We start from the raw sequence: 17,417 nt of genomic DNA on the forward strand, positions 1-17,417 counted from the left end.
CATGTAATGATAATAATGTTAACGTAGTGGCGGTACTTTATTTAAAGCGTCAAAACAGCTTTAACTTTTGTAATAATGTGACCGACCAGTAGATGGGGTCAGCGAGTAATTTTTATGTTATACTAGATGCCAATAAGAAAATACAAAGCAAAATATCTGCAAATAATTTTTCAAATAAAATAATATTTTTTGAATTATTTTTTTTAAGAGTAACAAATGAAAAACATTTAAAATAGGTGAATCACTAAGAGAGCAGAGATATTTTTACAGGTTATGTTGTTTGACTGCCCTGCACATAACCACATGATGGAGCCTCCTGAACACAGAGTGAGAGACAGTTTTCTGCAGTGTGACGTCATCACTGTGACTACAGTTTAGGACCTCAAGGCACCAGGCTGGGCTTGTATTCTAGGAAAACCCATATGCTCCTAAATAGATTAAGGTAAACTAATATAAAAAGAAATACGGACATGAAAGTTGCTAGAAATTCTAAGGCCCCTGAAAGAATATCGGTGTGGGCCCCTCTAACCCATTTACTGCCCGTGCGTTTTTGGCAACGTGGGCCCCTTAGAATTGTCATCACCTTTCCCCCCTGTATCACGCCACTGAGTAGAGATGATATTCTTTTTAACCAACACCGACTCTTGCTACGGCAAAGTTAGTGAAAAAGGGAGCGAGACAGTTGCTCTGTCTGCCGAATGAGCAGTTGTGAGACGGAATCAAATTAAAAATGTAATTTGAGAAGTAGCTACGTATTAAACACCTGACCCGAGTTAACCATCTCACATACTTTGTGTAGCCTTACATCCACATTTTTATAATTCTAGTATCATCAACATGCATGTAACACACATTGATACTTTTTTGAACCGTGAAAGTTAAAGTTAAAGTACCACTGATAGTCACACAGGCACTAGGTGTGGTGAAATTAACCTCTGCATTTGACACATCCCCTTGTTCAACCCCCTGGGAGGTGAGGGGAGCAGTTAGCAGCAGCGGTGGCTGCGCTCGGGAATCATTTTGGTGATTTAACCCCCAATTCCAACCCTTGATGCTGAGTGCCAAGCAGGGAGGTAATGGGTCCCATTTTTATAGTCATTGGTATGACTCGGCTGGGGTTTGAACTCACGACCTAGCGATCTCAGGGCGGACACTCTAACCAGGACCCAGAGTGATGAGAGTGCAGCGTTTTAGTGTGCTTTTCGGGCTTCTACATCAATTGACAGGTATAGATAATGGTTGTTATTTTGCTTCAATTAGGAGACAATTTTGGTCAGTTAGCTCACTTCAATGAATAAACCAACATCACTGAAGTGCTATTAAGAAAAGTATAGACCAAAAGACAGGGAATATCATATTTGAACCATACGTGTGCAGTTAACTCACTTACAGGAACCATAAAACTCTGGACTGTAGGTTTTAGTGGGTTTTTACCATGGAAATTGGACACACTAAGCAGTTACTGTATTTGTCATGTCACATGGTTACAACTGTGTGTGAGTTATCTTACGTTTGGGAACAATAAAAAGTGTCTTATAATTAAGTAACAGCAGTCATTTCCATGAGATTATTTCTAATATAAGTGACTTAGCCCACTTACAATAAAAAATAAAAATCTTGTTTTTCATGAGTTGTGTACTATTATTGAATGTCTGGGGGTGGGCGGTTCCTGCATGCTTTGTAAATAATGTGTACCCCTTTCAGAGATCACATTCAGTTCCCTTAAAAACATTCACATGTTGCACAATGAGATGCAAGCACTGGATAAAGTGTACATTCCTGTAACTTTCTGTCTGTGAAATATATATTTCTATGAGCATTTCTGTAATCTAGTAACAACATTTCATGATTAATATCCATAAATGAACATTCTTAATAAATGAGCACACATCTGTTTGGGGAGTCATAGTGTAACGACCTGGCATTTACAGTTTATGTGTGGCTTTGGAGTTTTTTGTGTGGCCATAAACGCATCATCATGGCTAAGTGCCATGAGTGTGTGTGTTGGCGCAAGTGAGAGAGAGCGAGTGGCTGCTGTTGATATGACAGATGACAAAGAGTTGCTTTTGGCCTGGTTTGTACAGCAGAAAATGACCACATTTGGTAGATAAAAGTTTTTTACTAATGTTTTTCGGTTTGGTTACAGCCGACAATAAACAGTTCTGCTCAATAAAGTGATCGTTTGAATTACCACTGATAGTCACACACACGCACTAGGTGTGGTGAAATTACCCTCTGCATTTGACCCATCCCCTTGTTCTACCCCCTTGGAGGTGAGGGGATGATGGTGCTCACTGCTCAGGAATAATTTTGGTGATTAACCCCCAATTCCAACTCTTGATGCTGAGTGCTAAGCAGGGAGGTAATGGGTCCCATTTTTATAGTCTTTGGTATGACTCGGCCGGGGTTTGAGCTCACGACCTAGCAATCTCAGGGCGGACACAACACAAGGCCACTGAGCAGTGGCCTTATCTCTTGTGTTGTTCACCTGTCACTCCCAGTTGCATTGCAAAATCATACAGAAGAAATTCTTGTGTGTTTATTTGCTTTAGAGTTCAGATTGGATTTGATTTTGTGTGCAGTGTGCAACCTGAGAGGGAACGTTGCAGCAGAGCGCATCAAATATGGACGCAAAATTATATTTTGATGAAATAAAAGCACATTTTATTATAAGTTCATGAGCTGGAATATATTTTAAACTAAATTGTTTATTTTGTCAGGAAAACTAACGACCGTAATGCATGTTCCTGGGCACAGCCGCACACTTCCTCCTTGGTAGCAAACATGGCGCCTGTTGTTTAGTTGGCCATACACTCTTTAAACACGACTCTGGCCAAGATGCGTTGTGCAAAGACTCCCCCTATGATTGTGGCCGCACTGCAGGTGGACCGCAAGTTCTGACACAGAAGAACCTTTTGTATCATCAGACTGGACTTGTAGTCCAAGTGGAAGGATGTGGTTGATGTAGCTAGGGCCGTGCTGTACCTGAGCTCAGAAGCTGCTGCACTGCACCCAGCTGGAAAATGAGGACTACGGTGTCCCTCTATGCTGCAGCTGGCGATGAAAGGGTTCTACACGGAGAAGAACCCTGGCAAGAGCCCATCAGACAAACCATGCCATCACATTAGTGAGGAGCAGAGTGTCACGGCCCGAGCGCACACCAGTGCGCAATTATGTGTGCGCTGTGCTAAACGCACATCCGGTAGCGCGCCGAGCGCGTGCCAGTCCGGCTGCAGCAAGGAGCTGCAATCAATCGCCAGCAATCGGCGCACCTGTCACTGATCAGAGGACCTGCCTTCATAAGCCTGCACAACATGCTATCCCGCGCCAGAACGTAGTCATCTGTTCCCGTACAGTAAGCCGACTAACCAAGCTCTATACATTCTCTCTCTGTGTTTCTTCCCCGCCGTGTTGAATTGTCTCGTGTCCTCCCTGCAGCCTGCCTTCGTTCCCACGTTAGGAGCTGTGTGTCTCGTCTTCTGGCGTTCCCTTTGGTCCCCTGGCTGCCTCTTGGATCTCGACCTCCCGCCTGGACACGGACCTATGACGCCCGACTTCCTGCCTGTCTCACGGACCTACGAGCCTGCCCCGCCCCTATTGGACTTCCGCCTCTCGCTCAACACTAAGGGTAACACACTACAGTTAAATCCTACACATAGTCGCGCACCACACACATTCTTGACTAGTTATCACACTTCATTTATTGATTTATATATATTGTGTAGATATATAAATAAAAATAGAGTTTAAACAACGTCCCTCCTGTCTGTGCCGTCTCCTCCCTCCTGTACACGTAACACAGTTACCTAAAAAAGTTACCTAAAAAAGAAGAAAGTGGTGATCCGATAACAGCGATGCAGGTGACCCCGGTGACGGTCTATGACACAAAACGGCGAAGGCGCGATCCTGGCGCAGCTTCAGTATTAGCAAATAGGTAAACCCAGTTATCAGCTGTGTCCACAGCTGGGTATATGACGAGTCAACAACCTGCATTAAAGGCCCACTACTCCCAACGGCCCAGCCTCCTTTGGTACAACGATATCCTCTTTCGCCGCTGGAAGGACCCGGTCGGCGACCGTGATGTCTTCCAGCTCTCAGTTTCCCGCAAGGTGAAGAGGCGAGTGCTGCAAAAGATCCAGGAAGCCACGGGGACAGATCCCTGTGACACCGCTAAGATCCTCCATCGCCTGCGATCTAGCTTCCATTGGCTGAGGTGTCGCTACATACACCGATGCAACACATACAACTACCAGAAGAGAAGAACCTGGTGCTAACGCGGCCCCCTGCCTGATCAGGTGGGGGCACAGGTGCAAAGTTGGTTGTTAATGCCTTTGGTGATGTCACATCACAGGAAAGGGAGGCCAGGCTGAAAGACAGGCATCCAGTGGGATGCAAACCAGAAGTCCACAGTGGGGGAAAAAAGGCTTTAGGGTGTAAATATAGATATGTAAATACTCACCTGACAGTATTGTGCCAGTAAGGATATAATAAATATACTATTAAAAAAAAGGGAAACACCATCCCAATAGAAATGGGAGTGTAATCCATCATAGAGCCCCTTCAAGTCCTTCAGTCTGTGTGCATTATTTAGGGGATTCAGAGAGAGACCCCGGGGGAAATATGGTGGAAGAAGCACGACTAAAAAAAAAATGGTGAAGAATAATGCAAAAGTTGGACAGCTAATGTGAAGCTCTGATAAGGTAATTAGAAGCCTGTAAATAGAGAGCTCATCTCCTCATATTCCCTGCTCAACTCACCTTAATGATTTCGATACAGATCACATTCTTAACTGTGTTGACTACACTTAAATAAATATCAAGTTTGCTTTCACTTTACCATGCTATGTGTAAACAGGCCGTGCAAGTGTGGTGGCATTCTTATAATACCTACATCAGAATTATACAACGCTCAGTGCAATTATGACACAGCTTTAGCATTGCCTTACAAAAATTGGGTAACTAAAGATTTACACTGACAGCTTATACAAAAGTGTACTATTGAGTGCACAATAAACATTTGTTCAGTTTGAGTTTCACGTAGTCAAAGATAAGATGTTATTTCATGACGAGGCACGTAATTGCAGGGTCGCGCATTTGTATACATTTGTCTCTCCTTCACCCCGTCACTCTTGGTCTGTTTATAGTACAATGTCTCTACAGACACATATTTTAAAAGGGGCTGGCGTGGGCCTACTTCAAATCCACGGTATGAACAGAGAGAGCAAAATGTTCATAAAGTCACATGTAAAGGGGGAATGTGTGCAAACAATGGGAAAGGGGTAAGACAGTGCACATCAATGTACAGTATTTCTACCTTGTATGGTATATATATACACTTCTATAGGCTCCTATTAGGGATAACATGTATAGGAAGAGGAGTGTACAATAATTGTTGGTTTAGACCCCAGGGTGCAGAGACGGCATGCAATGTGCAGCTACGAAATCCTTCTATTACGGAAAATGCTAGTAGTATGAACAAAATAGTGCAGCAGGGAAGTGCACCGAAAACAAAAAGACATAGGGGATATAAGAAAAGTCTGTGACAAACAGGAACTAAAAATAACAAAAAAAAAGAGTCTATATACAGGAAATAATAGTTGAAAGACAGGATAATAACTAGAGTCCAAACATGTCATGTGGGATAATGACAAATATAAAATAACATATTCAAGTTTTTTTCCCAGTAAATAATTACTCTTACCCAAAAAAATATATTATACAACATACATTGTGCAGTGGAAGCTCCAAAGTTGAACCTGTTTACACAAACAAAGAAAGTTCAAATAACACATGTGAGCTCAAGATAAGCACTGGATGATCAAACTAAAATAAAGCAAAACTGTGATGTACTGTATACATATGGGAGGGGCAATTTTTGCAGAACTATCCCGTCACCTTGTGACAGTCTGTCAAACTAAATAGTACACAGGGACAAAATTCAAAGCCCACTCTAGATGGGGGGGCCGAACAGGATTAATTGACAACAACGCCCTGGTATCCCAAATGTCGTTCATGCCTCGTATAAGACGCACCACAAAACAATTCCTGTTTGCCTGTAAATGTGTGCTGACTTTAAAGATACAACATGTTATTGCCACTTTCTGTTATTACTGGTGTGGAGGAAATGTGCATTGTTGAAAATATCTGCGTATATTCCTCATTGAAGAGTTCTATTTTCCGACAGTCTGAAAGTCCATAAATGTGTTGTGACTGTTGAGCGTACTGAGCAGAGGGGGCAATACAATGAAAGAGAGACGCTTTGTGTGGGGTTGATGTTTTAATAAAGTGATTGTTGATTGACTTTCATCTCCTCGTTATTCTTTCAACATTCGGGAAAAAGCTACAATAGTTCATATAAACACAAAATAACTTTAGTATCCGGGACAAGGGTAATTTCCTGGAGTTTTCCGCAGAATCTGGAAGATGTGGCACATTTAAGCATGTGTCTGTGAAGCAAGCGTTTCCCAGCATGCCTTGTTTTCCTTACAATTGTCACTTTTGACTGTGTTAGCAAGCATTTTTATGTGTTATTTGACATGCATTATTTTGGTTTAATAATTAAAGTAGTGTACAATTCAATTATTGCTAATTTTGGTGGTAATGGAATACATAATTGTTTGTATTACATAAAATGTATATGTGGTGGCATTGTGAGACAAAGGTGGAATTTGCTATGAGCAATGTGCGATCCAGAAAAACCTTGCCACTTTGCTTCTAATCTATACGACCTCTCATTTCCATGTCAAGTCAACGGAGTGGACGCTGGGTGCCCCTACCATCACGCCAACTTGCTGCTGAGACGATGTGTCATGAGGTTGTGCGTGTCAATCACAGTCAGAAGAAAATGCAAGGGCCGGCAGGGGGTGAATTTGCAGCTGCAGAGGTAGTGAGTGACTGTGAATAAAACACAAGGCGGAGGGGTGAGGGTTAGATTGGTCCTGGATCATGGATGATAACACTGATTCCAAAAGATGGTATTTTATTCATAAAATTGATATAGGCCAGGGGTGTCCAAACTTTTTTACTCTGGGGCCTAAAAAATTTGGCCAGGGGCCAAAAGCCGATTGCATGTAAAGTAACAATATTTATACACACATACATACATATACTATATTGCCAAAAGTATTTGGCCCCCAGCCTCGCTTTATTCCTTAATTTCTTTGTACCCTCTGAAGAAGAGTGATTTTGAGTTGCTAAAGTTTTTTGGTCAGTTTTTCTTTAGCTAGTTTCATAGTGCTCTGCCTTGTTTTTTCCTTCCTCTTGGAGTGCTTTAATTTGTAGTTTCCTTAGCCCTTTATAGTGTAGTTTGCTCAAAGCTTTTTGTATCCTCTTTGTGATCGATTTTCTTTTAGTATAGTTAATCGTAGATTGTTTTTTTTTAAATTATTAGATCTGTGTAGATTTTGCTATCACCTGTTCTCCCTCCCTCTGGAGTGATTTTTCGTTTATTGTTTTTTTGCCCTGTGCTACGTTTCCTTTTTACTCTAGTGTGTCTAGTATAGAGTTTGTAGCCATTTGTTTATTCACTCTATCTGAAGAGAGTTCTCAGAAACTGTTGAATAAAAGCCTGCGTCAATTGTTTCCCGTCTGCAACTGAGTCCTCATTTTTGCCAAGGCCTAACAGGTGTGGACTGATGGGGATCCATAATAAACTAAACTAAACTAAACCCTAACCCCAACCCTAGCCCCAACCCCAACCCCAACCCTAACCAAATAACTCTAAATTAAGTCTTTGTTACTTAGAACAGTGGTCCCCAACCACCGGGCTGCGGCCCGGTACTGGTCCGTGGATCGATTGGTACCGGGCCGCACAAGAAATGTAAAAAAATAATTAAAAAAAATTAAAAATACTTTTTCAATTAAATCTACATAAAAAATACAAGATACACTTACAATTAGTGCACCAACCCAAAAAACCTCCCTCCCCCATTTACACTCATTCACACTCATTCCCACAAAAGGGTTCTTTCTTTCTGTTATTAATATTTCTGGTTCCTACATTATATATCAATATAGATCAATACAGTCTGCAGGGATACAGTCCGTAAGCACGCATGATTGTATTTTTTTATGACAAAAAAAATAAAAAAATAAATTAAAAAATTAAATCCCCCCCCCTCACCCCCCGGTCCGTGGGACACATTTTCAAGCGTTGACCGGTCCGCAGTTACAAAAAGGTTGGGGACCACTGACTTAGAATATGTGAGTGTGGATGTTGTCTGTCTATCTGTGTTGGCCCTGCGATGAGGTGGCGACTTGTCCAGGGTGTACCCCGCCTTCCGCCCAAATACAGCTGAGATATGCTCCAGCACCCCCGACGACCTCAAAAGGGACAAGCGGTAGAAAATGGATGGATGGATGTTCCCCATACTAAAGTGTTACCGAAAAGTTATGTTCATCTGCGATTAATCACGTTTCATTTTGAATGAACTATGAACAAGCTGTGATTAATCACAAGTAAATATTTTAATCATTTGACAGCCCTAATAAATATTTATACCCCAAATATAAGACAACCTGTCCTTTTTAGACTTTTTTTTACTGAGGAAAAAATACAGTTTTATATTTGGCCCATTGCGGTGGTATATATTTCCTGCATCTGCCGTCACTCATTTCTGTGAGTTAATTATATATAATTTTGTATAATACTACTTAACTTTACTAATGCCACAGCTGATCTGCTGTGTTGTGTTTAAGATGCAACATACTGTATGCTGGTGTCTGTTACATTCTGTAACAGTATCAGTCATAATAAAGGTAATTTACCAGAGGCACTACATGTTATTTTTTCCACTGTAAATTGCTTTTTAGCTGTAAGCTGACACGCCTGGCCATTAACTGAGGGATGGCATATAAGACAATGCTATATAGTTAGCCATGCTTGTGCAAATGTGATGTAGAGTTGTTAAACAATGAGTGGACGTGCACAAACATCCAAATGTGGTGTTGGGTCACAAGGGTGGCTGCTTTTGAGTAACTCGAAGAAGCCATCAAATATTTAGCTGTCCTCCTCTTCGGGATCAAGATGTGTAAACAAACATATTAGCTGTGGGATTCACATGCAAGTTGTCCAATGTGTAACTTTCAGAACAAAGGAACTGTTCAGACATGGATTGATAATGAAACAAAAGTTTTGTTAGTCGTGGTTTGTTTCTTTTAGTCCAAAAATACATTTATGTTAATGTTGCAGCCCACTGTTTGGACCATATGCACAAATCAGGACTCATTTATCATTGCAATGTCCGGTTTAAAGTACCTTGTGGCTGGCTTTGCTATGTAACACACAGGCAAGCATTCAGACAAAGGCGTCAGTGCAATTACATTAACGTGATCAAGCGCAATCATTTCTTTTAATTGTAAGGGTGGATGGAAAACTCATTAAAGAGGGCAGATGAATAATGGAGCAGGGCGTGTTGGGGGGTTGTGCTAGCTTAGTTTACATCTTGTTGTGGCTCCTGCTGGGTTTGGGGGGTGTGCAGGGAGGAAAGCCTAGCTGGCAGTGTGTGTGTGTCAGCACGCTGTGCAGTGAAAGTGAGGAGCCTCATTGAAAAAAAAGGGCCGGCCAGCGCCAGCCTCATCAGGCAAAAATGGAAAAAGGCCTGGCAGCCAGACAGCAAGCGGTAGGCATGATGGCTGGCAGGTAGTACAGGAAAGATAACCTTTCTCTTTGTAATTGGTGGAACAAAAACTACAGTTAATGCAATGTGATAGGCTTCCTCTTGTACATATACAATGTCCCTCAGGATTTCAAACTGCTTCGTTGTATTTATTTAAAAAAATTGGGAATGCATGCACTACTTTTACAATACTGTTTGGCAAGTAATTATCCCATTTTTTAATTTTTAAAAACATTTTTGTTAGGTGACAGCTGTACTGTAATAGTTTCCCTTAAAATACAGCTGATTAACTTTTAATATAATTATATCTGTAAGGACAACAGAATACAACAAACCAGTGTTGTCCCGATACCAATATTTTGGTACCAGTACCGGTACCAAAATTATTTCGATACTTTTTGGTAGTTTTCTAAATAAAGGGGACCACAAAAAATTGCATTATTGGCTTTATTTTAACAAAACATCTTAGGGTACATTAAACATATGTTTCTTATTGCAAGTTTGTCCTTAAATAAAATAGTGAACATACAAGACAACTTGTCTTTTAGTAGTAAGTGAACAAACAAAGGCTCCTAATTTAGCTGCTGACGTATGCAGTAACATATTGTGTCATTTTCCATTCTATTATTTTGTCAAAGTTATTAAGGACAAGTGGTAGAAAATTATTTATTAATCTACTTGTTCATTTACTGTTAATATTTGGTTATTTTCTGTTTTAACGTGTTCTATCTACACTTCTGTTAAAATGTAATAATCACTTATTCTTCTGTTGTTTGATACTTTACATAAGTTTTGGATGATACCACAAATTTGGGTATCAATCCGATACCAAGTCGTTACAGAATCGGACCGTACTCTTCACCGAATATGACTCATTAGTATCGCAGTACTATACTAATACTGGTATACCGTACAACCCTACAACAAAAAGAAGTGTAGTTGAAAAAAATGCAGTAAAATCTGTTTTTTTGAGATATCCCATAGTACCTCAATTTAAGATCTCAAAGGGAGACTGCATTTTCTGGAATGTTGCCTATAATTCATAACATTTATGTGAGACAAGCACACTTATGTTTTTCTTTTATTAATACATTCTAACTTGTGAATAAACGTGAGCAAAAGTCAGTTAACAATGGAGCCAATGGAAGTCACTCTATTCAGCCTATAAGCGCTCTAAAACACCTAAAAAAAACCTCCACCAATGTTTAATAAACAAGTAAGTATATATGTAATTTACAGTAGTAACAGGCACATTCATAATAACATGTAATTACCTCCTGCTTCCAAGGAGTGCAGAGGTGTCCCTCTTTGCTCCTGCTTGCTTGCTGATTTATTTGTTTTTAAATCCTTCTACAAGTCTTGGGTATGATTGTTTTCCTTTTCTTTTAAGTACAAAACCCAAAACCAGTGAAGTTGTCACGTTGGGTAAATCGTAAATAAAAACAGAATACAATGATTTGCAAATCCTTTTCAACTTATATTCAATTGAATAGACTGCAAAGACACGATAATTAATGTTTGAACGGAGAAACTTGGTTTTTTTTGTGCAAATAATCCTTAACGTAGAATTTAATGGCAGCAACGCATTGCAAAAAAGTTGGCACAGGGGCATTTTTACCACTGTGTTACATGGCCTTTCCTTTTAACAACACTCAGTAAATGTTTGGGAACTGAGGAGACCAATTTTTGAAGCCTTTCAGGTGGAATTCTTTTCCATTCTTGCTTGATGTTCAGCTTAAGTTGTTCAACAGTCCGGGGTATCTGTTGCCGTATTTTACGCTTCATAATGCGCCACGCATTTTCAACGGGAGACAGGTCTGGACTACAGGCAGGCCAGTCTAGTACCCGCACTCTTTTACCACGAAGCCACGCTGTTGTAGCACCTGCAGAATGTGGCTTGGCATTGTCTTGAAATAAGCAGGGGCGTCCATGAAAAAGACCTTGCTTGGATGGCAACATATGTTGCTCCAAAACCTGTATGTACCTTTCAGCATTAATGGCGCCTTCACAGATGTGTAAGTTACCCATGTCTTGGGCACTAATACACCCCCATACCATCACAGATGCTGGCTTTTGAACTTTGCGCCTATAACGGTCCGGATGGTTCTTTTCCTCTTTGGTCCGGAGGACAAGACGTCCACAGTTTCCAAAAAAAATTTCAAATGTGGATTCATCAGACCACAGAACACTTTTCCACTTTGCATCAGTCCATCTTAGATGAGCTCGGGTCCAGCAAAGCCGGCGGCGTTTCTGGGTGATGTTGATAAATGGCTTTCGCTTTGCATAGTAGAGTTTAACTTGCACTTACAGGTGTAGCGACAAACTGTAGTTACTTACAGTGGTTTTCTGAAGTGTTCCCGAGCCCATGTGGTGATATCCTTTACACACTGATGTCGCTTGTTGATGCAGTACCGCCTGAGGGATCGCAGCTGATTTCTCCAGATTCTCTGAACCTTTTGATGATATTACGGACCGCAGATGGTGAAATCCTTAAATTCCTTAGCAATAAATAGCCACCAGCGTAATAGTTTCACTTCCTTTGAAAAAATCTCCAATCAGTCTTTCTTTCGATACATTCTGGGCAATCGCGTCATGTTTGTAGCGCAATCCAAGATCATTTCTTAATAGTGTCTGCTAGTTAACATCAGCATAGCCATTAGAGACGTAATATTTGTGCCAATATTACAGCGGACATCATGTCAGTTTGACGCTATATGCGCTAGTACTCATGGGAAATGTAGTCTTTTTCTGGCAAAATACTATCTGGCGCCGCCAAAATCAACCAAAACTGAAAGTTCTCAAGTGAGGCTTCAAGACATATACAATAATAAGTAAATACTAAAAACAATACGGCTAAAACTACACAGCTAAGACATGTAGCAGGTAAAACACACATTGATAAAAAAAACTAATTGTAGGATTTTTTTTACAAAATTCTGTCATTTCACTTGCATTAGTTTATGCGTTGTGGGCAGTTTTGACTGTAAAAAAGTACCAGCATTTTTCAAAGGCAGTATAGTATTGTTTTTAATTATATAGTACCACGGTACTTTATTAGTACCGGCATACCGTACAACCATAGCGCGTACTAAAACAGGTGCAAACCTGATAGCACACGCAAAGCTGATCTACTAAATGTGTACAAAGTGGATTGCGTCTGTTAAGTGAGCAGAAGGCGGGCAATACATCTTAGGTCTCTGTCTTTATTACTATGCAAAATATATGCTGATAACCAAAACGGCCACACTAGCGGGAGAATAAAATGCAAATATTATTCGTTAGCATGCGCGACGTGGTTTATTAACACTCATCACTGTTTTGCGAGCACTATTTTGCGTTTCATTTAGCACGTGTGCAAACTGAAAGTTCCACACATGGCTGCAGGATCAGTGATTGCGCTGCAAAGACAGATGATGAACAGACCTCCGTCCTACGTGTGTGTGTCAACATTTTGGACGGTCAGAAATAAAAAAATATCAGACATATGTTATATTTAGCAATTTCCTTTTATAATTTTATAGCTGCTGGATGACTTATTGGGCTGATTAAAATACATTCAATTGATGCGTTTTGTTGTCTGCTGACGTTTTTTTTTTTATAATGTCATTAGTTTTTTTATTTAGGAAATATATTACTACAATATATCTCTTACATGGAAAAATGCATTTTCTTGCATAATGTGCTGGTGATGCAACCCACAGCCTCGTGCACAGAATTAAGTGTCAGTGTGCTAAAAACGTTTCTACTGTCTTGATTGAGATTCAGAAAAGGTGTTACAGATTAAAGATGTGTGCTGCTGGTTCAACACATTGCACACAGGTAGTGGGAGCATGATAACATGAATGTGCAGAAAATGAGCTTTATTGGTGCAATTGAATACTCCCATTAGCTTCATTGTTCGTCACTCCCATTTTTTTTTTCTTTACAAATTAGAATGCATAAAAAAACAAAAAACGTATATGTTCTTGTCTTACAAAGGGATTGTGAATTCCAAAAAAAGTGCTGTTTCCCTTTCATTTGTTCTGTGACGGAGCTCTTAACTCAAAACACTTTTATAAAATCAACTTCTATAGTTGAAATCAATTGAATTGGTGCCCTATACTGTAGCCCAAAATAGAACACAACATTTTAGATAACAAATATTGTATATTGTTTTGGAGAGATGGGTGGAATATTACATAGACCTCTACTCCAGGCAGAACACTGTGTCCAGCTCAGCCCTTGATGCCATCGGGTGCCTGCCAACCATGGAAGACCTTGACGCAGAGCCAACACTCGAAGAGCTCAGTAAGGCCACTGACAGCCTGGCCTCAGGCAAAGCCCCCGTCAGTGATGGTATTCCACCTGACCTCATCAAGAATTGCAAAACCACCCTACTACTTCCGCTGCACCAGGTCTTATGCCAGTGTTGGGACGAAGGGGCCGTGCCGCAGGACATGAGGGACGCCAAGACCATCACGCTCTACAAGAACAAGGGAGAGAGAAGTGACTGCAACAACTACAGAGGCATCTCCCTCCTCAGCCTTGTTGGCAAAGTCTTTGCCAGGGTCATCTTGATCCGTCTGCAGAAATTGGCTGAGCGAGTCTACTCGGAGTCTCAGTGTGGTTTTCGCGCCAAGAGATCTACCATAGATATGGTGTTCTCCTTGAGACAACTACAAGAGAAGTGCAGAGAACAGCATGTCCCTCTGTACATCGCCTTCATCGACCTCACCAAAGCATTTGACATGGTCAGTTGGGATGGACTTTTCAAGCTTCTCTCCAAGATTGGCTGCCCACCCAAACTCAAGAGCTTGATCGAGTCCTTCCACACAGATATGAAGGGGACAGTACATTTCAGCATCAATGGCGGCGTCCAAAAAGGCTGCGTCCTCGCTCCAACACTTTTCGACATCTTCTTCGCTCTGCTGCTCAAGCAATCATTCGGCACGTCAACAGAAGGAATCTACTTGCGAACCAGATCAGACGGCAGGCTCTTCAACTCTTTCCGTCTCCGGGCCAAGACCAAAACTTGTGACGTTCTCGTCAGAGACATACTATTTGCCGACGATGCGGCTATGGCAACACACACAAAGCAACAATCACAGTCCCTGGTGATCCGCTTCTCCCAGGCCTGCAAGGACTTCGGCTTAACAATCAGCCTTAAGAAGACCAACGTCTTTGCACAGGAGTCAGAGTCATAGCCAGCCATCTACATCAACGACTACCAACTCAACGTCATCCAGCAGTTCACATTCCTCGGCTCCACAGTCACCGACAACCTCTCCCTTGACGCTGAGGTTGACAAAAGAATCGGGAAGGCAGCCACCACACTTGCTCGCCTTACAACACCAGTGTGGACAAACCCCAGGCTGACTGGTGTGACCAAGGTGGTAGTGTACAATGCATGTGTCATCAGCAGGCTGCTATATGGCAGCGAAACCTCGACAACTTATGCAAGACAGGAGAAACGTCTCAACTCTTTCCATATGAGAAGCCTACGACGCATCCTAGGCATATCTTGGCAGGACAGGGTAACCAATGCCGAAGTCCTATCCCGCGCCGGTTTCCCCAGTATGTACACCCTGTTTAGACATCGCAGACTCCGCTGACTGGGTCATGTTCACCTCATGGACGACGTAAGAATCCCCAAGGATATTCTCTATGGGGAGCATAAGTCGGGAAGGAGGAACATTGGGTGCCCAAAGCTGCGCTAAAAGGATGTCCTGAAAAGAGACATGAAGGCTGTTGGTATAATACAAAGTCTTCGGAAAACACCGCAGCCAACCGATCCAAGTGGAAGAGTACCCTGACTCAACATCTGAGGGCATGAGAGGAGAAACTGAGGCAGACAACAGCAGACAAGCGAACCCGCAGGAGGCCACCACTCCTACAGACCAGACACCCTTCATCGCTGTGACCTCTGCGCGAAAGACTGCCAGTCCCACATCGGTCTCTTCAGTCACAGACGACGCTGTTCCAGTCGAGCAGTCAGCCAAGACACTATCCATGGTCAACACTGACCGACGGAGGTCTTGAGGATATTGTTTTGGAGTAGTACAAATACATGGAAAACACATTGTTGATTAATGCATTTTTAGTGAAATATCACAAGAATATAAAAAAATAAATAAATGACAAAACAAAGAGGGTAGTACCTCAATTTACGAGCTTAATTGGTTCTGTGACATAACTCTTAACTTAAAACACTTGTATTTAAAATCATTGTCTCGAGAGATGTCCGATAATATTGGACTGCCGATATTATCGGCCGATAAATGCTTTAAAATGTAATATCGGAAATTATCGGTATCGGTTTAAAAAAGTAAAATGTATGACTTTTTAAAACGCCGCTGTGTACACGGACATAGGGAGAAGTAAAGAGCACCAATAAACCTTAAAGGCACTGCCTTTGCGTGCCGGCCCAGTCACATAATATCTACGGCTTTTCACACACACAAGTGAATCCATGCATACTTGGTCAACAGCCATACATGTCACACTGAGGGTGGCCGTATAAACAAGTTTAACACTGTCACAAATATGCGCCACACTGTGAACCCACACCAAACAAGAATGACAAACACATCCCGGGAGAACATCCGCACCGTAAGACAACATAAACACAACAGAACAAATACCCAGAACCCCTTGCAGCACTAACTCTTCCGGGATGCTACAATATACACCCCCGCTATCTCCTACCCCCCCACCTCAACCCCGCCCCCCAACCCCGCCCACCTCAACCTCCTCATGCTCTCTCAGGGAGAGAGTATCCCAAATTCCAAGCTGCTGTTTTGAGGCATGTTTAAAAAAAAAAAGCACTTTGTGACTTCAATAATGAATATGGCAGTGCCATGTTGGCATTTTTTTCCATAACTTGAGTTGATTTATTTTGGAAACCCTTGTTATATTGTTTAGGGCATTCAGTGGGGCATCACAACACAATTAGGCACAATAATGTGTTAATTCCACGACTATATATATCGGTATCGGTTGATATCGGAATCGGTAATTAAGAGTTTGACAAAATCGGAATATCGGATATCGGCAAAAAAGCCATTATCAGACATCTCTAATTGTCTCCCATTGAATTGAATTGAAATTAATTTAATTGATGCTTAGCCCCCCAAAACAGTACAATTGTAACATGTAACATGCCTTTAAAAAAAAACTGTCAGATAAGTAATATTGTATAAAAACAATACAATATAATATACTCCAAACAACTACAGTAGTTTTATGAAGTAATGTAAAAATAATGCACAGTATTTAACTTGGAGAGTGGACGACTACGGTATATTCCTTCAGCTACTTCTCTGTCAAAACACCATCGGCAGCTTTTCCATATTTTCATGGATACATGTCCGCCTCTTAGATATTATTTTAACATTCTTGGCTGGCGTTAGACTAATTCTGCTTCAGTATGGTGCAGACGAGCAGTGATACACTCCAATGGCTTTGCCAAGATAGGGACACGCTCTGCAATGTTTAAAATATTTTTTTCTTTGATTCAATGATTGTTATCCGCTTCCCCCAGCACTGTTCTTCACACTCCCTTTCTTCCCTCCAATGCTTGAATAACAAAGTTATGTTGATCTCTAGCTATAAGCTAATGCTAGCAAGTAAGACCAGATATTTTTTGGTCAGCTCTTATGGAGTTCACTGTGACATTTGCTACACACCAACTAATGGCAATGATGCTTGTGACTAAAATGTTTGCTTGTAACTTAAAGCATAACAATTAGCCAAAAAACAGCTCTTATCTCAAAACACTTTTAAGTTTGGACATATATAATCAAAAGGCAAAATTCTGCCTAAG

The 17,417-nt window shown here is 41.3% G+C and overlaps 1 long non-coding RNA gene across 3 annotated transcripts in view; it reads right to left on the reverse strand.

Moving 5' to 3' along the window:
• Positions 1-17,417, reverse strand: part of LOC133655649 (uncharacterized) — a 118,463-nt gene that overhangs the window by 7,730 nt on the left and 93,316 nt on the right. For 2 of the 3 annotated variants that reach the window (XR_009827024.1, XR_009827022.1), the window contains one exon: positions 6,273-6,893. This is a non-coding gene — a long non-coding RNA (uncharacterized LOC133655649). Of the gene's footprint in view, positions 1-6,272; positions 6,894-17,417 lie in introns of those variants that run through there. The other variant, XR_009827023.1, reaches the window with a different exon arrangement.

The sequence above is a fragment of the Entelurus aequoreus genome, linkage group LG08 (assembly GCF_033978785.1).
Source record: "Entelurus aequoreus isolate RoL-2023_Sb linkage group LG08, RoL_Eaeq_v1.1, whole genome shotgun sequence".
NCBI classification, from domain to species: domain Eukaryota; kingdom Metazoa; phylum Chordata; class Actinopteri; order Syngnathiformes; family Syngnathidae; genus Entelurus; species Entelurus aequoreus.